The following is a 24,048-nucleotide window of genomic DNA, read 5'->3' on the forward strand; positions in this document are numbered from 1 at the left end:
TCTTTTACTGAAAATAAAGCAACAAGAATAGCAATAGGAGGAATAATAAAGATGTCACTAGAACATCTGGTAAAGAGAGTACAAATTCAACTTACCAAAACCTTAGCAAAAAGTCCCACAAACCTACTTCACATATACCAGGGCTCCAGACATCGTCTATTCGTTATAGTAAAGACCAGAAACTAGAAAGAAGAATGATAGTGTCCAAGGACTAGTTTGTTTATGGTTTGATTATAGCGTTTTTTATTCCAGAGGATATGAATTGGCTCACAGAACTATATAGAAGACAGAAAGTTGAATTAAATGTAAACGAAAAGGAATAGAATAAAACAAAGATGTGGATGGATCAATAACATAAAACAGAAATCAGTTAAGAAACTTAGTCCGTTTGGGTTGCTATAATAAAGTACTACAGACAGTGTGGTTTATAAACAACACATTTATTTCTCAGAGCTCTGGACGTCCAAGGTCAGGGTGCCCCCATGGTTGGGTTCTGGTGACGGCCGTCTTCCAGGTTGCAGACTGCTGACTTCTTGATGTGTCCTCACGTGTTTGAAAGGAGGCGTTAGAGCTCTCTGTGGTCTCTTTTATAAGGGCACTAATTCCATTCATGACAACTCTACCTTTATGACCTAATTACCTCCCAAAGGCTCCACTTCCTAAGACCCTCACATTTTGGGGGGACACATTTAGTCAAAACATTTCACCCCTTGTCCCCTCAAATGTATGTCCTTCTCACAGGCCACACCTTTAACACTTTGCTTTAACACTCTCTCGGGGAGAGAGAGTTCTGAGCAAAGTGTTAAAGATCCAAGCTCATCACTCACAATTTCTAACTTCCACAAAACACCTAGGCTATAATTCAGCTAACTTGTTAAGTTCTTTTTTTTTTTTTTCTGAGACAGAGTCGCACTCTGTCACCCAGGCTGGAGTGCAGTGGCGCAATCTCAGCTCACTGCAACCTCCGTCTCTATGTTCAAGTGATTCTCCTGCCTCAGCCTCCCGAGTAGCTGGGACCACAGGCACATGCCACCAAACTCGGCTATTTTTTTTGTATTTTTAGTAGAGACAGTGTTTTGCCATGTTTGCCAGGCTGATGTTGAACTCCTGGCCTCAAGTGATCCCCCCACGTTGACCTCCCAAAGTGCTGGGATTACAGGCATGAACCACTGCGCCCAGCCTTCAGCTAAGTTCTTTGCTGCTTTGTGGCAAGGATCACGTTTCCTCCAGTGTCCAATAACATATTCTTTATTTCTGTCTTAGAACTCATATTTTTACTGATAATCTTTTTAAGGCAATCTAAGTGTCTTCTAACAACCACCTCAAAAGTCTTGCATCCTCAACCCATGATCCAGTTCCAAAGCCACGTCTGCATTTTAAAAATATTTGTTATAGCAGTGCCCTAGTTCTCAGCACCAAAATCTGGATTAGTTTGCTATGGCTAACATAACAAAATACGACAGACTGGCTAGGCTTAAATAAAATAAACTTATTTTATCACAATTCTGGCAGCTGAAAATCCAAGATTGAAGTATCATCAGGGTTGGCATCCTCTGAGACCCGTCTCTGTGGCTTGTAGATGGCTGCTCTCTTGCTGCCTCTTCACATGGTCTTTTCTCTGCATGTGTGTGTGTCCCCGGCCTCTTTGCACATGTGCTAGTCTCCTCTTCTTCTTCTTCTTTTTTTTTTTTTTTTTTAACATTTACCAGTTTAAGAAGGATATTTTAAGGAATACAAATAAACAGCCAGATGAAGAGATACATCGGGTGAGGTATGGGGGAAGGGTGCAGAGCTTCCATGCCCTTCTGGGATGCCACCTTCCAGCAACCTCCACACGTTCAGCTATCTGAAAGCTCTCCAAACCTTTGGGTTTTTATAGAGGCTTTACTAATTTCTTCTTCTTCTAAAGACATCAGTCACATTGGATTAAGGCCCAGACTAATAGTCTCATTTTAACTTAATTACCTCTTAAATTAAAAAAAAAATGTTATTGATATATCATAGTTGTACATATTTTTGAGGTAATGTGATATTTTGATACAATGTGTAATGATTGAATCAGGATAATTAGAATACTCATCACCTCAAACATTTATATTTTCTTTGCATTGGAAACATTTCAGTTCTCTTCTAGCTACTTTGAAACATGCAATAAATTATTGTTAACTGAAATCACTGGTACTATACTATCAAATACTAGAACTTATTCCTTCTAACTGTATTTTTTTTTTTACCCATTAACCAATCTTTCTTCATCTCTCCCACAGTCTGCTACCTTCTGCTTTTTCCAGCATCTGGTAACCACTAACTTTCTACCTACCATCATGAGATCCACTCTTTTTAGCTCCCACATTTGGGTAAGAACATCCAGTATTTGTCTTTCTGTGCCTGGCTTATTTCACTTATTTCACTGGAACCTCCAGTTCCAGTTCCTTCTATGATTCTGCAAATGATAGGCTAATCATTCTTTTTGTGGCTGAATAGTACTCCATTGTGTATACATACCACATCATACCACATTTTCTTTTTTTTTTTTTTTTTTTTTGAGGCGGAGTCTCGCTCTGTCGCCCGGACTGGAGTGCAGTGGCCGGATCTCAGCTCACTGCAAGCTCCGCCTCCCGGGTTTACGCCATTCTCCTGCCTCAGCCTCCCGAGTAGCTGGGACTACAGGCGCCCGCCACCTAGCCCGGCTAGTTTTTGTATTTTTAGTAGAGACGGGGTTTCACTGTGTTAGCCAGGATGGTCTCGATCTCTTGACCTCGTGATCCGCCCGTCTCGGCCTCCCAAAGTGCTGGGATTACAGGCTTGAGCCACCGCGCCCGGCCCACATTTTCTATATCCATTGATCTGTTAATGGACACTTATGTTGATTTTATTTCTTGGCTATTGTTAATAGTGCTGCAACAAACATGGGAGTGTAGATATCTCTTCAATATACTGATTTTCTTTCCTTTGGATATATATCCAGCAGTGGTGTTGCTGGATCATATGGTAGTTCTATTTGTAGTTTTTTGAGAAATCACTACACTGTTTTCCATAATGGCCTTACTATTTTACATTTCTACCAACAGTGTACAGGTGTCCCCTTTCTCCACAACCTTATCAGCATCTGTTTTTTTTTTTTTTGTCTTTTTTATAAAACTATTCTAACTGGGGTGAGATGATACTTTATTATGGTTTTGACTTGCATTTCTCTGATGATTAGTGATGTTGAACATATTTTCATATACCTGTTGGTCATTTGTACGTTTTCTTTTGGGTGTGTCTATTTACGTCTTTTGCCTACTTAAAAAAAATAAGATTATTTGTTTTATTGCTATTTAGTTGTTTATATTTCTTAGATATTTGGTTACTAGTCCCTTGTTGGATGAAGAGTTTGCAAATATTTTCTCCCATTCTGTAGACTTTCTCTTCACTTTATTAATTGTTTCTTTTGCTGTACAAAAGCTTTTTAGCTTGATATAATCCCATTTGTCTATTTTTACTTTTGTTGCCTATGCTTTAGAAGTTTTACTGAAAAAATCTTTCCCCAGACCAGTCAATGTCCTATAGCATTTCCTCAATGTTTTCTTCTAGTAGTTTCATAGTTTCAGGTCATGCATTTAAGTATTGAATCCATTTTGAGTTGATTTTTGTATATGGTGAACGACAGGGATCTAGTTTTATTCTTTTGCATATGGATATTCATTTTCCCAGCACCATTTATTAAAGTGACTGTGCCTTCCACAATGTATGTTCTTGGCAACTTTGTCAAAATGAGTTGGCTATAAGTGTGTGGATTTACTTCTGGGTTATTTATTCTGTTCCATATGTCTGTTTTTATGCCAGTACCCTTCTGTTTTGGTTATTATTGCTCTGTAGCATAATTTGAAATCAGGTAGTATGATGCCTCCAGCTTTTGTTTTACTGCCCAGGATTGCTGTGGCTATTTGGGGTCTTTTGTGATTCCATGCAAGGTTTAAGATTTTTTTTTTCTATTTATGTGAAGAATGTCATTGGTATTTTAATAGGGATTACATTGAATACATAGATTGCTTTGGGTAGTATAGGCTTTTTAACAATATTATTCTTCCAATCCATGAGCATGGGATATCTTTTCCCTGTTTTTTTCATGTCCAGTTCAACTTCTTCAGTGTTTTGTAGTTTTCCTTATAGATATTTTTTACTCCTTCAGTTAAATTTATTCCTAGGTATTTTAATTTTTTATAGCTATTATAGATGGGATTGTTTTCTTGATTTCTTTTTCAGATTGATCACTTTAGTGCATAGAAACACTACTGATTTTTGTATGTTGATTTTGTATCCTACAACTTTACTAAATTTGTTTATGAGTCTTAAAAGTTTTTTGTGCAGTCTAAGATTTTTCTAAAGATAAGATCATGTCACCTGTTTGGATGCCCTTTCTTTTTCTTGCCGATTTGCTCTGGCTAGGACTTCCAGTACTATGGTAAAAGTGACAAAAGTGAGCATCCTTTTCTTCTTCCAGATCTCAGAGAAAAGGCTTTCAGTTTTCACCCATTCAGTATAATATTGGCTGTAGGCTTGTCATGTATGACCTTTATCATGTTGAGGTAAGTTCCTTCTATACCCAATTTGTTAGTTTTTCTCATGAAGAGATGTTTAATTTCATTGAATGCTTTTTCAGCATCTATTGAAATTATCATATGGTTTTTGTTCTCTATTCTGTTGATGTGCTGTATCACGTTTATTGACTTGTGTATGTTGAATCATCCTTGCACCCCTGGAATGAATCCCACTTGATTATAGTGAATGATCTTTTTAATGTGTTGTTGAATAAGCTTAATTACTTCTTAATGGCCCTATCTTTAAATACAGTCACATTCTGAGGTACTAAGCATTAGGGCTTCAAAATGAATTTTAGGGTAGCAAAATTCATCCCATAACATAGGAGTTGAGGGAAAATTTGGTCTAAGTTTCTCAATACTAAAATGAATAGAGAAAGCTGATCAATTGCACAGTTTGTGTGTGGGTGAATCAAAAACATAACAACTCCTGAGGAGAGAACAATGCTCCCTGATTTTAACACGTGACAGTCTTGTGAACAAGTGATCTGTCTACCTCAGTAGACAGAAGACGGTAGCAACCTGGGGTAATGTCACTAGGGGTATTAGTTTGCAGCAAACACTCTAAAAATCACTGTGGTGTCTGGGTGTGTTCAGGAAAATTCGAGCCAGGGGAAAATGGAATTTTAACTAGATGCAGATGTGCCAGTGTTCAACTAATGTCATCTAAGAAGACATAAGGGTTAGAGACCTAGCAAGGAAATGAGTTTCACCAAGAGGGGATCTCTCTGGGGGAGTAGAACCTCCATATCACGTAGGTGACTGCTAGGGAGAGAGGCAACAGTTTAAAGACTGGGGATTTTCAAGAGTTGAGAACCTTGAAGGTGCTGATTGTGACCAAAGGTTCAGCTCAGAGGGCCAAGTAACACACCCAAGTAGGGAATTTTTGCTGATGGAGTTTGGGGCCACAATTGAGATGGCAGTTCAGGAGACTGGAGGACTAGCAAGTGTGGTCTGAAGCTGAGGGAAAAGTCTTTTAGAGAAGTAATGAAAAAGTATCCTTTTTTCTAGGAAAATGAGTGTGTGTGTATGTGTGTGTGTGTGTGTGTGACAGAGAGAGAGAGAGAGAGAGACAGAGACAGAGATAGAATGGGGAGAGAAAGAGAGTGACTAGCTGAATCTGGAATCATCCTTCAAATAACAGAGTCCAGAATATTAGATGGCAGGAGAATAAGAGATTGATTAATACTTCAATTTGAAATTTCTAAATAAAACTGCAGAAACTGTGATAACAATACTTTGAGTTTGGCAGTTTCAAGCGTGTAGAATGCTTGTTAGTTCATCTGAGCCTTGCCAAAGTTTTTTGAGGTCTGCTGGGCAAAGCTGTATTCTATTTAATTCACACTTGAGACTGAGACTCAAAGGAATTAACTGACTTGCTCAAGATTATGAAATTGATGGTAGGATGGGCCTCCACACAGACTAGGTTTTCCAAGGCCACAGCCAGTGGTTGTTTTTCTGTGCCTAGCGATCATTCTCTTGAATGGACTATTGGCTATGTTGTGACTTGTATCACAGCAGTGTGCTGGAGAGAGCATGCTTTTGGTGTGGTTTTGGGAAGAGTACTAGCTCTTTTACCGTTTCCCCCTCCATCTCTCCCAACCCCCACACCTGCTACTCATACTACATTTTGAGGCAGGATAGCTGCAGAAAATAACCCAAAGTGAGTGGCAGTTGGAAGATAGTTGGAAAGTAATTGTCTGAGGGGGTCTTGCTTCATCAAAATGACCACACTGGATAACAAATAAAATTAATCGAATGGTATTTTTTAGGACAGGCAAAAGTAAGTAAGGAAATACTGATTCAACTGTCTAACAATAAAGTGAAAATGAATAGCAGTAGCGATCTTTTAAATCCAGTGTTCTGTTTTCAAATGAAGCTTTTCTCTTAGGGCCCAAGACCCAGCCATCATGACAAAAGTCCAATGTCAAACAATAAAGAGCGGTAGTAAAAGTACAAAGTCTTTAAAAAAATTATTAGAACTTTTAAATTTAAACCTACAATTGTAATTATCTTGTGCCTTTGGAGAAGAAAAAAAGGCAAACTTTTAAACTATTACTTAATTTAATCAAGACGCAGATAAAGTTATTCCCATTTAAAAGATATGTAGAGATAAGGAATAGTTAAACCATCCAGAATGTCAGGCATGGAGCATAGATTAGATTAATTTTATGGAATTAGCCCCAGGTCCTGCTAATCCTCTTACAGGGCTGGTCTTTATATATTCAATGGAGATTTGACAAACCAAGAATGAAATCAGATATCTGGATGAGGAATGCACCATCTTCATTTCACCCATTCTGGTTCACATGAATGAAAATTACTACACTAATTATAAACAGAACTCCAATGGCACTAAAAAAATTGGGAATGTATGCGCTTCATCTCTATTACAACCATATTTTTCCTCACATTCTGCTACAAAGTAGTGAGTTAGGGAGCTTGAGACCATGTCCTACCTGGTTTTGGGAATGTTTCACTTCTACAAAGTTTTCTTGGCTGGTTTACCACCTACTGCCCCAAAAGGAGACAGATGGTTCACTCAAACAGGGGAATTAAGGAGAGTGTAATGACGGAGTATTCACAAAGGTATGGACAGAGTGTAGGGAGATCAACCAGGGATGGTGAAGAATTTGGGCGCTATCAATAGCAGGGGGCTCTTACCACTCATCCCGAAGGGGCAAGCGAAGGGAACAACCACAGGACTCCAGAGAGACTTGTGGCTACAGTTGCAGCCTGTACACACAATCCAGGCACCTTGGCAATAGGAAACATGTCACTTCTATACCTAATGCATACATCTTTAAAATATGCATGCAAGTTAAATGTGTAAATCCAAACGACAGACTTAAACGTTATGAAGATTTCCTTTCTCAAAGAGCTAAAAAATAAATGTGTACACAAACCTTAGTGGTGTAATTTCTAGCATTTCACATATAGTTTGAATTTTGTCCATTTCCTTCACAGTTGAGCGTCTTAGCTCAAGTATTCAATTGAAGCCAAAATTCTCTCTGACATGCTCAATGATTTACTTTTTGTCTCTTTGACATGCCTAATGATTTCCATCTTTTTTTGGATTGTGCTTATGAAATCTATACATCTTATCACTAGCATCAGCACATTCACTTTTCTATTTTCAGATATTTGAATGAAATTATAAGTGCAAAATATTTTAAAAATTCAAATAATTGAATAAATTCTGCTATGCAAAGATGTCAATGCAGGGGAAATTCAATTCTTGCTCAGTGGCTTCTATTACCGCATCAAAATACTCATTCATTGCCTGAATTACAAAAGTCCAGATTAAGTATATATGGTCAATGTGTATTGATAGAGGGTAGCAACTGTACAAATATCAAACATGACAAAACTTGAGAATTACTATATTTGTTTCTCAGCTTCACAGTAGATTGGAAATAAGAAGTAGCAGCTGGCAGCCTGACATTATGGGCTGAAAAAGAGATGCTACAAAATTCAAACACTGGCCAGGTGTGGTGGCTCATGCTTGTAATGCTAGCATTTTGGGAAGCCGAGGCAGGTGGATTGCTTTAGCCCAGGAGTTCAAGACCCGCCTGGGCAACACGGTGAGACCCCATCTCTAACAAATAATACAGAAAAAATTAGCCAGACTGGTTATACATACATTTAGTCTCAGCTACTTGGGGGGCTGAAGTGGGAGGATCGCCTAAGTCTGGGAGGTCAAGGATGCAGTGAGCCATGATCACGCCACTGCACACCAGCCTGGGTGATAAAGTGAAACCCTGTATCAAACACACACACACATGCAAAAATCATATCAATCTAGGATTATTTTATGGAGACTATTTCCTTACAGACCTGGGGAGAGTACTAATAATTAGTTTATAAGAATAATTCTGTTATAGCAAAGCAATTTATTTGTTTTTCTGTTTAAAATGCAGATAAGTATTTAAAGCATTTTAGAAAGATCTCTGTTAAAGAAATGAGCTTGGTCACCTAAAAATGTCCATTCTCCTTCTAAGGAAATTCATGTAGGCAACAGAAGAAAAAGAAAGATAAGAAGTAATTTCTAGAACTGCTAATCATGCTTTCTGCACAGATACTTCTTTCTATAAATTGGCTTCCTATACCTCAACTGTCCCAAAGATAGAGGAAAGTCTATGAAGAAGACATTAGGTTAGGGCCACTTATACAGGATGGTGAGAGTTAATTCCACCTATCTCTTCCCTACTCATCTTCCAGTGATGCGGAAAGGAGCCTTGGTAAGAACATTTTTACATCACAGAGGTCAGCAAAGTCTATTAATCAGCACCCCCAATCTTCGAGCTAGTTAAAAATTTACCAGCACATCCCTGATTGGGGCTCCTGTTTCTTTTCCTGATCTTAGCTCCCCTGGTGATTCTTTTAAAACAAACTTTTTAATTATAGGAAATTTCAAATACATATGCAAAAGTAGGCAGAGTAGGGTAATAAACTCCCAGTATCCATCACCCAGTTTTAATAATTCTTAATTCATAAACAATATTATTTCATTTCAACTGCACTCACTTCTCTCTCCCCCAGGTTATTTCAAAACATACCCCAGACATTATACCATTTTGTCTGTAAATATTTCTACAAGATAAAGATCTTTATAAAACTGTAACTACATGCCATTATCACTCAAAAAATGATGATACATTTTAATATGTTCAAATATCCATTCAGTGTTTAACTTCCCAAATGTCTCATAAAATTTAAAAAAAGTTTCATATTTAATCACAATCTTAAAATAATGCACACACATTGTAATTGATGTATTTATTTATTTATTTTTTGAGACAGAGTCTTGCTCTGTCGCCAGGGCTGGAGTGCAGTGGTGTGATCTCGGCTCACTGCAAGCTCTGCCTCCGGGGTTCCCGCCATTCTCCTGCCTCAGCATCCCGAGTAGCTGGGACTACAGGCGCCCGCCACCTCACCCAGCTAATTTTTTGTAGTTTTAGTAGAGACGGGGTTCCACCGTGGTCTCGATCTCCTGACCTCGTGATCCGCTCGCCTCAGCCTCCCAAAGTGCAGGGATTACAGGCGTGAGCCACCGCGCCCGGCCTAATTGATGTATCTTTTAAGTTTCTTTTAGTCTATAGGTTCCCTCTTTATTTTTTTTTTTTTTGACCTCTTTTGTATTTCTTTGTTGAGGAAACCAGGTTGTTTGTCCTGTAGAATTTCCCTATGTTCCGTTCCAGCATTCAGGATTTTGCAGACTGTATCTGCTGCGTTCTTCTGTCATTTGTATTTGCTATAAATTGGTAGTTGGGTCTAGAGGCTTTAAACAATTCAGTTTCGATTTTTATAGTAAGGATACTTCAGAGACAGTGGTGTGCTCTGTCAGGGAGCACATACTGTCCGATTACCTGCCATTCTGTCACTTTAAAAGGAATTGACACACATTGCTTATATTTGTTAATTAACTAGAGATTGCAAAAAGAATATTCTAATTGTTTTATTCCTTCTCCATTTGTTAGCTGAAATATCTCCACATATTGAGAGAAACTTGCCCTCTTTTAGTTCATAAGGAGCACAATTTGTTTAGGAAAGTCAGGATTCTACCAAATACTTGACTCTTCCCAATGCTTTGGAAACTGAATAAGCCACTTCCCATTTAGATCCTTATTTTGTTCCTACTGTCCCTTGAAAACTCTTTTTTAGCCATATAAATGTTTCCCTTTTGTTTGTTATTCCCCAAGACACTTAACAACACTCTTTATTAGAAGAACATACTTAATTTTGAAGTGTATAAGATGGCATATAAAAAAGAATTGCTGTAAATACCCCAAAGTGAAATCGTTTATCTAAAACTTAAGAGAATCATTTAGTTAGGGAAGAGTACCAAGAATCACATGAGAATGGAGAGAAGTTCTGAATTGATTTGACCTGTGTGTGATTATCACTATATTAAATAACAATTTTAAATATAATAAGAAACTAACACTTCTACTTAAATAACTAAAAATATTCATTATTGGTAGAAATCTGTAAATACAATTCAATATTGGCAGAGAACCTGAAGGCATTTTTGTTTGAATTGGCATTCTAATTTCTAGTTAGACTTTAGGAACACCTCATCTTTTTAAGAAGGAACGATTGTTCTTGCTCCAATTTCTTCAAAATTTCCTTTGTACCAGATATTGACCTCTTACCAGGTATTGACCAGCTTGATTACTTGAAACCGTTGTTCTGAATGCTAATTCTCTTTAAACCTACGGCCAGGAAGTAGTGTCCTTGACATTGAAATTCATGGGTAGATTACACTAAACATCAACTTCAATTTCAAAGCTTGATAATATTCCTACTACCTTGTAAGTTTGTTTCTGAAGTAAAAGATATAGTTCACTGTAGAGGTAATTAATGTCATCAATATTCAGCAAATAGTAAAGAGATTATTTTTGTTGTTGGTCATATAGCAATTTATCTTTCTAGTGTTTCTGTGTGTATTTATGTGTATGTGTGTGCCTTTTTCTAAAAAAAATTTCTCTTTAATCTCACCAATCTGCTTATTTTAAGGAATTATAACTTGTGTCAGACCTTTTAAGTTTACCGAGACCAGATATCATTTATATAAACCTTTTAAAGATCCACAATTCTCAGGCGAATAAGTCTTATGTGCTAAAAGGAGAAAGATTTGAGCTTTGTAAAGTCATTTTTGACACAGGATAAATGCTCGAGAAATATTTATTGATTGAATACAACTTAAAATCTTATCGATTTCTTGATATAACATTTGGAGCGACTATGGCTGCAGAAGTGTCATAATAGACATTTGGTTTTCAAGCAAACCATTCTCTTTTCTCTTCCTCTTTCCACCAACTCCTACCCACCCTCTCTTCTTCCCCATTCTGCCAATCTCAATTTTATCTTTCTTTCTTAATAAAAGATCCACACTTAGAAGAAAAAAACCAATAACTAAATGTGATTTCAGTCCTTTCCCACCCCTCCTGTCAGCTTGGCATTTTGTTAAATGTTACTACTTTTCACTTTCAAAAAGATTTAGCCAACAGCATTCAATCTACTTTCTACCAGGTAAAACTTGCCCACCCCCTAACCTTTAGGTCATTTCAATCATGTTATTTCTCCCATAATGCTAGAAGTAATGGAGTAGGCAGGAAGTGAAAGTAGAAGTTATATAGCTCTTTCTTTTGTTTGCTTGTCTCTAACTACCTTAAACTACTTCCTTCTCGTCTTTATAACAATAGGACAAAATGGTTCTATCTAAGTGGTCCCAAAGCCAGTCAGACTTCTGTAACCTATTATTATGACCTTTCTCTCATCAGTAATTGTTCAGCAATTTGTGCCTAAAGAAGCCTTATGGCCCCCAATGCCTGCATAAGATATGGTGAAACTTGCTTGAGGGCTAGTTCTAGCGATTATCACATACCAAGATCTTACAGTCACCCAAATGCAAGAGGCTTAAAATACTTTAAAATATTTGAATAGTGAAGTGATGAACATGTTGTTAGAATGATCCTTTAATTTCATTTTAATGAGAATCCACTCATGGCCTCCTGTTCTCAGCTTTGTGTCTACTATGAGGATGTCTTTTTGGTAAGAAAGCCAACTAAGAAGTTTTATGTATGTTTGGTGGAAATGAGAAACATCCATTCAAAAAACAAACAAAAGAAGATTAAGAAGAAAAGAAATGAAAGCCAGGTGCAGTGGCTCAAGCCTGTAATCCCAGCACTTTGGGAGGCCGAGATGGGCGGATCACGAGGTCAGGAGATCGAGACCATCCTGGCTAACACAGTGAAACCCCGTCTCCACTAAAAATACAAAAAACTAGCCAGGCGAGGTGGCGGGCGCCTGTAGTCCCAGCTACTCCGGAGACTGAGGCAGGAGAATGGCGTAAACTCGGGAGGCGGAGCTTGCAGTGAGCTGAGATCCGGCCACTGCACTCCAGCCTGGGTGACAGAGCAAGACTCCGTCTCAAAAAAAAAAAAAAAGAAAAGAAAAGAAAAAAGAAAAGAAATGAAAGAAGAGAAGGAGAAGGTGGAGGAGGAAACACTGACAAGGAAACCCATGTTGGTGTTCATCAGTTGCTTGTAAATTTGTTGGGAGTAGTTAAGAAGCAGATGGGTGATTAGCATGGATATCCTTCAAGGTTCACTTCTAGGGAAATTTGAGATTATTCTTTAGTTTGATACAAAGTACTCTGCCTCCATTTACCATTTCCCTATGCTTTGCAAGCTCTTTTTTGTTTTGTTTTGTTTTTAGTTTTTTAGAGACAGAGTCTTGGTCTGTCACCCAGGCTAGAGCATCATCATGGCTCACTGCAGCCTCGAACTCCTGGGCTCAAGGAATCCTCCCACCTTGGCCTCCCAAAGGACTTGGATTACAGGTGTGAGCCACTGTGCTCAGCCCCTTTGCAAGCTCTTCTTAATCCATTTTATTTGTGTCTGTTGCTTATGGTTATCTGCCCCCCCTCCCCCACCCCTCTCCACAACTCAGTCAGTGAAAAAGGTAAAAGAAGCCAGAAATTTTTCTTTGAGTCACTAGAGCTCTGTCCACCAGTGACTGCTAAAGTGGTCTCTGTGTACCCCAGGGATATTCACAGTGATCAAGTAGTGGTTCTTTCATTTTTAGTTTATTTTAACTTTATTCTTTATATCTATCTTTCACATGTATTTTCTTTTGCATGTAATATATTAGTATTATATCAGGCAATCAATAGACAAAAAGGTTTTAAGATGCTAGGACACGACAATACAACATGATGGAAAGAATAGGTAACAGTGATGAGGAGATTCAGGAGATAATGAGAGAAGTTTGCTTGGTCCAAGATAAATAATCCTTGCTCTCTTGAAAACCAGGAGTAACTTACATTGTACACAAAAAGAGGGAGACAAAGGCAGCTGACAGGGACAGCCTTTCTTGCTCTGATTCTGGTTAGTTTTCTACAGACTTTTCTGTTTTCCTCACAGAGGTTGGGAAGACAGGGATGATTATTATAAGCTAAAAAATAAATCTTCAGCAATTAGGTATGGCCATGGAAGTTACATTATATCTATAAATATATATTTTTTTCAAAGATCCTCAGATGTCTTTGGATATATATAAAGTGCTTTGCTTAAGAATTTCCAGTCTAAAAACATTCACAGACAGGAACCAAGTCATGCTGCAGATGTGGGGATTTCAACTCTGATGGCATTAATGGCTCTGTGAAAGCAGCATACTTTATCTTAGTCGATGATTCACAATGTTTGTGCATAGCTTTGAGATGTTTTAGCAGAACTATTTACCCCGCAATGTCCAACTAAATGCAAGAGCTATGGGATTGTGGAAAGCGTTCATAAGGTAAGGTTTGAAAATAAAGTAAAGCTAGCCAAACAATTGAAAGTGGAAATGAAGTGTTGGTTGTTGCTTGGACATGGAATGAATTTGTCCAAATGAATCATTCTATAGGACAAAGAGTGAATTACCTAAAACACAGTACCTATATGAATTACAATAATCGTAGAGGAAATAATTATGTGAAGGCAAAATCTTTTGAGAGGGTGCCTGGGTGGTAGGCTTCAAGCCTTTCCAAACAATAAGCAATTGTTAACTGTGTATCCCCAATACACTTATATTTATTTCTTACATATAACATACGTATGCAACTATCACTAGCTAATATCTTAGGGCAAAATTCACATTTGAGGCAAGACAATTCATTAATCACAGTGGATATAAATCGATACTTCAAAAAAAAACTCCTCGATAATTTTTTTTGAGGGGGGACACTGTCTTGTCAGATATGATAAGATCGTTAATTTTTTCTCTGTAATGTGGTGAACAAAGAGCTTATATTAGGAGTGGAAGAAGTGTCATCTCTGCCATTTTCTTGTTGTTTATATGTGCTTGCATAATTAATATTCTCTTTGATTCTCACAGCATCTTTGTAGAACAATTTAAAAAGCCAGGTGCTCATTTCAAAAGCATGAGCATAAACTAGAAAATATAGGCTGGAAATGCACTGAACTGGGGACACATTCCAGTGAGTTGTAGTGTGACAAAGGAGGAAAGAGAGGGCACCGCTGTTGATCCCTTCACACTGTGGGGGATCACACATGCCCTCTTCCCTTAGAGCATGCGGGCCGAGTAAGAAGAACTGTCAATTCCTATGTTAAACACTTGTAAATATTAATTCCTTTTGACTTTTAAGATAAACATTTTTGTAATAAAAGTGCTGGTAGGCCAGGCGTGGTGGTTCATGCCTGTAATTCCAGCACTTTGGGCGGCCAAGGTGGGCGGATCACCTGAAGTGGGGAGTTCGAGACCAGCCTAACCAACATGGAGACACCCTGTTTCTACTAAAAATACAAAATTAACTGGGCATGGTGGTACATGCCTGTAATCCCAGCCATGTGGGAGGCTGAGGTAGGAGACTCCCTTGAACCCAGGAGGTGGAGGTTGCAGTGAGCAGAGATCATGCCATTGCATTCCAGTCTGGACAACAATAGCAAAACTCCGTCAAAAAAAAAAAAAAAAAGCTAGTAATTTCTTCCTATACCCCAGTGAATCATCTTTTGTACCCCCAGAGATATGCCCATCTCATTTTGGAGAACCTTGACCTAGAAGATCAGCTCAATTTCAGGCATCTATTAGCTTGATATTAATTCTAAAGAGGGGTAAGTTTGTCCAAGTAATTAAAGGCTAAAATGGTGATAAAACCTTTAGTAAGCTTTATTTCAGAGGTTCAAAACTTGTTTGAATTTGGGCAACATGGAAGTATACCGATAATGAATAAATAATAAAGCCACTATGGGATTCCCTGTAACACAAACTGGGGAGACTGACATCTGCCTTAATACATTTTGATATATTTAGGTAAAAATATTTAACACAGAATTAAGGGAGAGAAGCATGTGACTGGTTTTAAAGTGCTGAAGGACAGATTTAGTCTCCTACTTGGTGAATAGTTATTATAACTTCTATGTCTAGTGGCATGGCCAGCTAGAAGCACTGGCTGACTCTCTTGCTAAAGAAAACTGGATAAGTACCATGTAATATACATAAAGAATCTTTTTAAAGGCACTGATGTGTTGGCAAGAAGATAAGGATTCCTGAGAGGTCAAATACTGAATGAAAGTAGGAACCCAGAGTGGCAAGCTGAGCACACTGAAGCATCTTCACACACTGCCCTGAAGCTGGTTGAACGTCAGTGACTTTGAGTGTCAGCTTTCATACTGCTGACAGGAGGTAAAACATAGGTCCTTCCTAAGGAGGGGAATTGAATCAGGGGACCTCCAACATAAAGCTAAACCCCCAAAGGGTCATAGCCTCCAAGTAAGGGTGAAAAAGAAAAACCTGTCTTCCTAGAGGAAATAAGAAAAATGGCCTCTTTCAAGTCTTGCTGGTGGAAAGAGAATAAAAATATTTCTTGAGTATTCTCAGTCATCAGTGAGTCCTCACCTAGGTTTGCAGCCCCAAAACATGCTATCTGGGTGTGCTGAAAATCTGAAGCCAATAATTAGGTATAAAGAGGTCCTAGGTGAGCTATGCTCATGTGTCTAGGACAGATCTGGAGATCTGTCTGGAGAATCTGGAGAAACTCACTTAAAACTCAGACCCAAATAATTCCCATGTGTATTTAACTTCCAATAAATGTGAGCTGATAATAAAAAAATCAAATAATACCTGTGAAAACAATACACCATGAACATAAGCCAACAGAGACAGATCTGCAAAGGCTTTCCAATATTTAATTGGACATATTTTTATTCTCATAATTGTATTTCACATACTGGCAAATAAATATGTTTTATGTATTTAAAGGAATAAACCAAGAGAATATAATTAGGAGTAAGGTGCAAGAAACTAAAAATTTTTCAAACAAATTTTAAAAGAATTAGACATAGTAATTGAAATGACAAATTCAATGGATGGCATTGATAGTAGATTAGACACGGGGAAGACAGAAATTATGTAGAATGCAACACACAGAGAAATTTTGAAAAATGAATAGTTAAGAAACATGTAGGTAGAGTTTCAGAAGAAAAGAGAGAGAATGCATGGGAGAAGCAACATATGAAGAAATGATGACTGAACATTTTCCAGAAAATAAGAAACACACTTCTTAGATATGGGAATTTTAAAGAATTCCAAGAATAATAATTAAAAACAATTCAGGACCAGGCACAATGGCTCTTGTCTATAATCCCAGCACTTTGGGAGGCCAAAGTGGAAGGATTACTTGAGCCTAGGAGTTCAAAACCATCCTGGACAACATAGTGAGACCCCATCTCTACAAAAAATAAAATAAAAATTAAGAAAATTGTCTGAGTGTAGCAGTACTCACCTGTAGTCCCAGCTACTCAAAAGGTTGAGGCAGGAGGATCGCTTGAGTCCAGGAGGGTCAAGGCTATGTACGGTGAGCCATCATTGCGCCACTGCACTCCAGCCTGAGCAACAGAGTGTGAGCCTGTCTAAAAAAAGAAAAAAAAAAAGTAATTTCTCTCTACACTCATCTTAGTGAAACAGTAGAATAAAGAAAACAAAAAGAGGATCTTAAGGTCAGCTAGAGACAAAAGAGGGGTTTCCCATACAGGCAAAACAATTAGACTGTGACCAACTTCTCAGAAACAACAATGAAAGCCAGAAAAACAGTGGAATGGTACTGTCAAGGTGTTCAGAAAACCAGGAATTGTATACTCTCTGCAAATTATTTTCCAGAAAAAAGGATGAAAACAAATTTCAAACAAATACATGTTCAATGAGTTTGACATCTAAAGAATATACCTCAGGCAGGAGGAAATTCATCCTAGGTAGGGAAATTTGGGATGCAATAAAGACTTTTTAGAAGGGGTAAATAATAAGTAAACAAGCAAAAGTTGACTATAAGACAAGAATGATAAAATTTATAAGGTTAAAAAGCAGAACTAAAAAGAGGACAGTAAGAACTTTGAGAAGTAGTTACTGGATATAATGTTCTATGGTTTACATGGTTATCTAGTTGAAGATGAGTATATAACTATATGGTTAGATAGTTTAAGAAGATGATGTATGTATTTATTTATTTATTTATTTTGAGATGGAGTCTCGCTCTGTGGCCCAGGCTGGAGTGCAGTGGCTCGATCTTGGCTCACTGCAAGCTCTGCCTCCTGGGTTCATGCTATTCTCCTGCCTTAGCCTCCGGAGTAGCTGGGACTACAGGCGCCCGCCACCACGCCCGGCTAATTTTTTGTATTTTTAGTAGAGACGGGGTTTCACCGTGTTGGCCAGTATGGTCTTGATCTCCTAACCTCGTGATTCGCCCGCCTCAGCCTCCCAAAGTGCTGGGATTACAGGCGTGAGCCACCGCGCCCAGCCTAAAGATGATGTATTAACTGTAGGCTTTGATAAAAGTTAGCATATGTGTGGCCGGGCGCGGTGGCTCAAGCCTGTAATCCCAGCACTTTGGGAGGCCGAGACGGGCGGATCACGAGGTCAGGAGATCGAGACCATCCTGGCTAACACGGTGAAACCCCGTCTCTACTAAAAAAAAAAATACAAAAATTAGCCGGGCGAGATGGCGGGCGCCTGTAGTCCCAGCTCCTCGGGAGGCTGAGGCGAGAGAATGGCCTAAACCGGGAGGCGGAGCTTGCAGTGAGCTGAGATCCGGCCACTGCACTCCAGCCTGGGCGACAGAGCAAGACTCCGTCTCAAAAAAAAAAAAAAAAAAAAAAAAAGTTAGCATATGTGTTTACTTAATTGGGATAATCCCTAAATGAATAGACATAAAGTATGCAACATCTAAATTAGTAGAGAAAAAAATGGAAAGAGAAAAATACCTAACATAAAAGTGTAAAGAAATAATAAAAAGAAACTTAAAAAGCAAGAAAAATAAGCATAAATACTACAGTAGAAATAAACCCAAATATATCAGCAATATAAACTAAATATACCAATCTAAAAATTGTCAAGTTGGATTTTAAAAAATTCTTAACTGTATGACGTTTATAAAACCCCTTTAAGCATAAGGATACCAAAAAGTTAAAAGTTAAAAGAAGGGATTGAAAATGAAACTCTCTGCAAAACCAAAAGTAAGCAGGCAAAACAGCAATATCCAGTAAAACTTTACAGCAAAAATAAAGAGAGAAACTTGAGATAAAGAGGACAACTTCATTATGCTAAATGTTCATAATGTCAATTAATGAGGAAGATAATCATATTTTAAAAATTGGATACATTTAATACTATATCCTCAAAATGTATAAAGTAAAATGATAAAATTGCAAGAAGATATAAATTCATCATCATAGTTGAAGAAAAGATGTACTGTTCTGAGTAATTAATAGATTAATAGATTAAACAGACCAAAAAGACGACTATGGAAAATTAGAATAGTGTAAATAAGAAGCTGTTCCCAATGGGTATATGTAGAACATTATACCCAATAAATGGGAAATGTGTAGTCTTTTCCATCATATATACTCAAAGTATCCAAGGAAACCAAACATTTGTTCATAAAACTAGTTCATCAAATTCTAAAGATTAGTATGATATAAGACATATTCTTTGGGCATAGTAGAATTAAGTAAGCAGTTAAAAACCAGAAAATCCTCATGAGTTTTTAAGGTAAGAAACATGTTCTATATACTATTCAGATAAGAGAAGAAATTTAAAGAAAAATTAGAGAAACTTAGAACTAAAGAGTAATAAAAATACAATACAAAATTTTGGAAGTCTAAAGGGAAATTATTAGCATTAAACTATTTATATTGGGGGGAAAGGAAAAATATTAATAGGTAACTGACTCGGGAAGTTAGAAAAAAAATAGAATGAAATCAAAGAAAGCAGAAGGAAATAAATAGTAAGAAAAAGAGCAGAAATTTAATGAAATTGCCCCTCATTTGTGGGAGCTAAAAATTAAAACTTGAACTCGTGGAGATGGAGAGTAGAATGATCATTAACAGAGACTGGGAAAGGCAGTGGTGGGGAGAGTGAGGATGGTTAGTGGGTACAAAGATATAGTTAAATACAGTGAATAAGATCTAGTATTTTATAGCACAACAGGGTGATTATAGTCAACAATAATTTATAGTACACTTTGAAATAACTAAAAGAGTATAATTTAAATGTTTGTAACACAAAGAAATGATAAATGCTTGAGGTGATGGCTACCCCCATTTACCCTGATGTGGTTATTATGCACTGTATGCCTATATCAAAAATCTCACATATCCTATAAATATATACACATACTATGTACCCATACAAATTAAAAATAAAGTTTTTTAAACATTTTTAAAAATTTAATATATTTAAAAACAAATATACAGTAGAGAGGACTAATAAAAGCTACCTAAAGGAGAACCAATTAAGATAAAAAGAGGAAGATACAATGTGTGAAATTAAAAAAAAAAAAAGAATGAATAAGGGGGCCAGGCACGGTGGCTCATACCCGTAATCCCAGCACTTTGGGAGGCCGAGGCGGGTGGATCACCAGGTGAGGAGATGGAGACCATCCTGGCGAACACGATGAAAACTCGTCTCTACTAAAAATACAAAAAATTAGCCGGGCATGGTGGCGGGCGCCTGTAGTCCCAGCTACTCGGGAGGCTGAGGCAGGAGAATCACTTGAACCTGCGAGGTGGAGCTTGCAGTGAGCCAAGATCGCGCCACTGCACTCCTGCCTGGACGACAGAGCGAGACTCTGTCTCAAAAAAAAAAAAAAGAATTAATAAGAGAATAAAATTATAGTTTCTTCAAAGATTTAAACAATAAGAGACCATTACGAAAATGTTCTCTACTAATTAATTTGGAAATTTATTATTTAAAGTGGAAAAGCTTTAAGGGAAGTATAATTTCCCTAACTCAAAAGAAAGGGATACGGCATAATCCAACAAAATCAAAGAAATGGAATCAGTAATGAAAATCTTTCCACAAAGAAAACACAGGCCAAGTAGTTTTACTGGAAAGTTCGATTAAACATTTGTAAAGAACATATAAATCCAATCTTCTTCAAATTATTTCAGAATAAGAAAAAGCAGGAACATTCATCAACTCATTTTATGAAGCTAACATAAATTTATACTAAGACCTGAAAATGGGGAATTGTAGGCTAACCTCATTCAGAAACAGAGGCAAAAATCCTAAATAAAATAATAAATCTAGCAATATAAATAATAAATCTCGCAATGTAAAAAGATAATACATTATGATTAAGTTGGTTTTATTCTAGAAATTTAAGGTTGCTTTGTCACTAAGTTAATTAATGTAATTCACCATATTAACAAATTAAAGAGGACAAGTATATGATTATCTCAAAAATATTTTACAAAATATTTTATAAAATTTGCAATAAAAATTCTTAGCAAATTAGAAAAAGAAGTTTCTCAACCTCAAAAAGGATATCTATAAAAGTTCTACAGGCACTGCCACACTTAATGTCGAACTAAAAGCTTTCCCTTTAATATCAGAAATAAGAGAAATGCCTAAATAGCATTGATTTTATTAAAATTATACTGAAGGTTATATAAGCTGTGTTAAAGTAAATAACATATAAAAGATGAAAAGGATGAAACGAAACTCTTTTTATTTGCAAATGGTATGACTGGCTAGTAGAAGACCCAGAAGAATCTACAGATAAATAGGAAAAACTAGATTAGACATAGATTTTGGTAGATATAAAAATCAATCTACAAAGGAAAACCACATTTTATTAACAAGCAGAAAATGTTAAAATATAATTTTACAATAAAATCAGAAAACAGAAATAAATGAATACAACTTGATTCAAAGATAGGGAGAAATACACTGAGTTTATGTGTAGGAAGATTCAAGGTTTCAAAGATGTTATTTCGCTTTGAATTGATTTGTAAATTCTGATTTCTAGAAATTCAGACAAAAAGTTCCAACTATTTTTTCCTGTAGAATTTATCAAACTGTTTTTTAAAATCATATGGAAGAACAAAGGTACAGAATACTCAAGATGCTCCTGAAGAGAAGACTATGTGCGGTGAAGAGATTTGCCCTACCAAAGGTTCTAGGATTTTAAAAAAGTTATAGCAATCGGGAATTATGGTATTGACATAGCATTGGACAGACAGATCAGTGGTACAGAATAGAGAGCCAGGGAAAAAAAAGAATAACACATTTGGAAACTTGATTTGTTATAAAACTTGTATTACAGCTAAGTGGAAAAATGATGGACTTTTCAATATATGGTGCTGTGACAATTCACATGAAACAAAATTAAATTGAACCATACTTCATACATACTAACAAATTACAAATATACTTATGGGTGAAAAAACCTTTCATAAGAAAATATAGGAGAAATCTTTCTGATCTCAGAAAGGGAAATATTTTTCAAAATTAGACAAATGCCACTAGCCACAATAAAGAGATTCAACTATATGAAGATTAAGGTACTACGTTCCTCAAAATGCACAAAAAACGAAGTGAAATAACAAGCCACAAAGTGAGAAGGGATATTTGTAACACATATGACTGACAGAGGATTAACAGTACAAAACACACAGAGGAACTAGAAATTCATAAGACAAAAACATAATATTAATATAAAAACAGATTTGAAGAGATACCACATAAAAATGGACATAGAAATGACCAATAGACATTTGAAAAGATGCTCAAACTTCTTAGTAGTTAGAAAATTCAAAACCACAATACATCCAAGTGTTACTTGTCAGATTTGCAGAATATAAAACATCTAACAACGTCAAAGATTTGCAAGGATCTGGAGCTTCAGGAACTCTTATACCCTGCAGGTGGGAACCCAAAGTGGTAAAAATCATTTTGGAAAACTATTTTGCATTATCCAATAAAATTTAAAATGTGCACACTGTGGAACACTCTTCCTCTGATATCCACATGACTTCTGCCTCATCTCCTTCAAGTTTTTGTTCACATGTCACGTGCTCACCACGTTACTCTTCCTGACCACCCTATATAAAATTAGAAACTCCCCAGACACTTCCTATTTCCTCTCAACTTAATTTTTCTCCATAAAACTTAACACCTTCCAACAGATATAATTTATATATTTATTTTGCCTATTTCCTTTACTAGTACATAAGCACATTGAAGGCAGAGACTCCTGCCTGTTCTTTTTATGGATGTGTGCTTAGAGTATAAAATACTGCCTGACTCCCAGAAAAAAACTCGTTGAATTAAATACCTTATGGTCCAGCAATTCCACTCAACATATACATCATGGAATAACACAAAACAGGAGACAGGCACAAGAATGCTTGTAGCAGTATAACTTGTAATGGGAAAAAACAAAAACAAAACACAACACAACATTTTTTAAAAAGTCTTTAGCTGTACATCAACAAAAGATTGAATAATACATTGTGGAATATTCACATAAAGGAATATTATATAGCAATTAAAATAGATGATATATATAACATGAATTTGAAAACCTAACATTGAGCAAAAAAAAAAGTCTCACAAAAATACAAGCAGCATGAATCCATTTATTTAAAATATGAAAACTTGCAAAACTAAGTAATATATTATTTAATGCTACAAAAAACGTAAAGATGAACAGGGAGTTGTAAGTAAGCAATTCAGTGAGGTTTACTCTTGAATGGAAAGGAATGCCCATAGGTGGTGTTGGTCTTCGTTCTAGTGATATTCTTCTACCTCACACTCTACATATGCATGCAATTGAAGCAATAAGTTCATCAGAGCCTGTAAGTTCCTAATGGGCTTGATTGTGCTGAAATATTTAAAAAGTAGATTTCACCCACAGGTTTTAACGTGTTTGGAAGTAGACTTACTTCTGAACTACGTAAATATTCCTTGTTGAATTGAGCAGCCTTTAAGAAGTAGCGTGGCCACAGGGGTTATTTGCTTCTTTGGGGTTCCCACAATCTCTATTATCTCTAGACTCCCACAGACTGCTGCACTTTGGAATGGAGAGCCTGAATAAATCAAGTCCCTGCTCCGATGATACTAACCACTTGCTGTCATGTTGGCAAGGGGCACTTTATGCAAAGGAGATTTACTAAATTTTACAGTGATCCTACTATGAGATAGTATTATTATATCCATTTTACAGATAAGAAAACTGAGACAGAGAAACTGAGAATCTTGCTCAATATCCATAGCTGATAAATTTTAGAACTGAGATTCATGCCCAGGTCTGCCTGACTTCAGACATTTTTTTTTTTCCTGTCAGTCGGTCTCCTCTTAGCTCCCAGAGCTTTTGCTGTTCCAGCTAATTTGTTCCCTCTGTATCTCTCAGTAATTTTCCACATATAAAGTATTTTACAAATTTGACCCAAAGGAAGAAATTGGGTAGAGAGGAAATTCACTGTTTCTGCAGGAGAAGAGCTGCAGCATACACCCATCTGTTGTTTACCGAGGCTGAGAAGGCTGAACGGTTCCCAGTAAGCAGTGTCTGCCTTCTGCATTTTGCTTCTTTGGAAGATGTTTCTTGTCCTGCCCCTTACCACCCACTTGCTTCTGTCTGGTTTCTCTTTTGCTGGCCCTCTTCCCATAGCAGTTAATGTTTGCC

Source organism: Trachypithecus francoisi, unplaced genomic scaffold (assembly GCF_009764315.1).
Source record: "Trachypithecus francoisi isolate TF-2019V2 unplaced genomic scaffold, Tfra_2.0 Lachesis_group0, whole genome shotgun sequence".
In the NCBI taxonomy this organism is placed as follows: Eukaryota; Metazoa; Chordata; class Mammalia; order Primates; family Cercopithecidae; genus Trachypithecus; species Trachypithecus francoisi.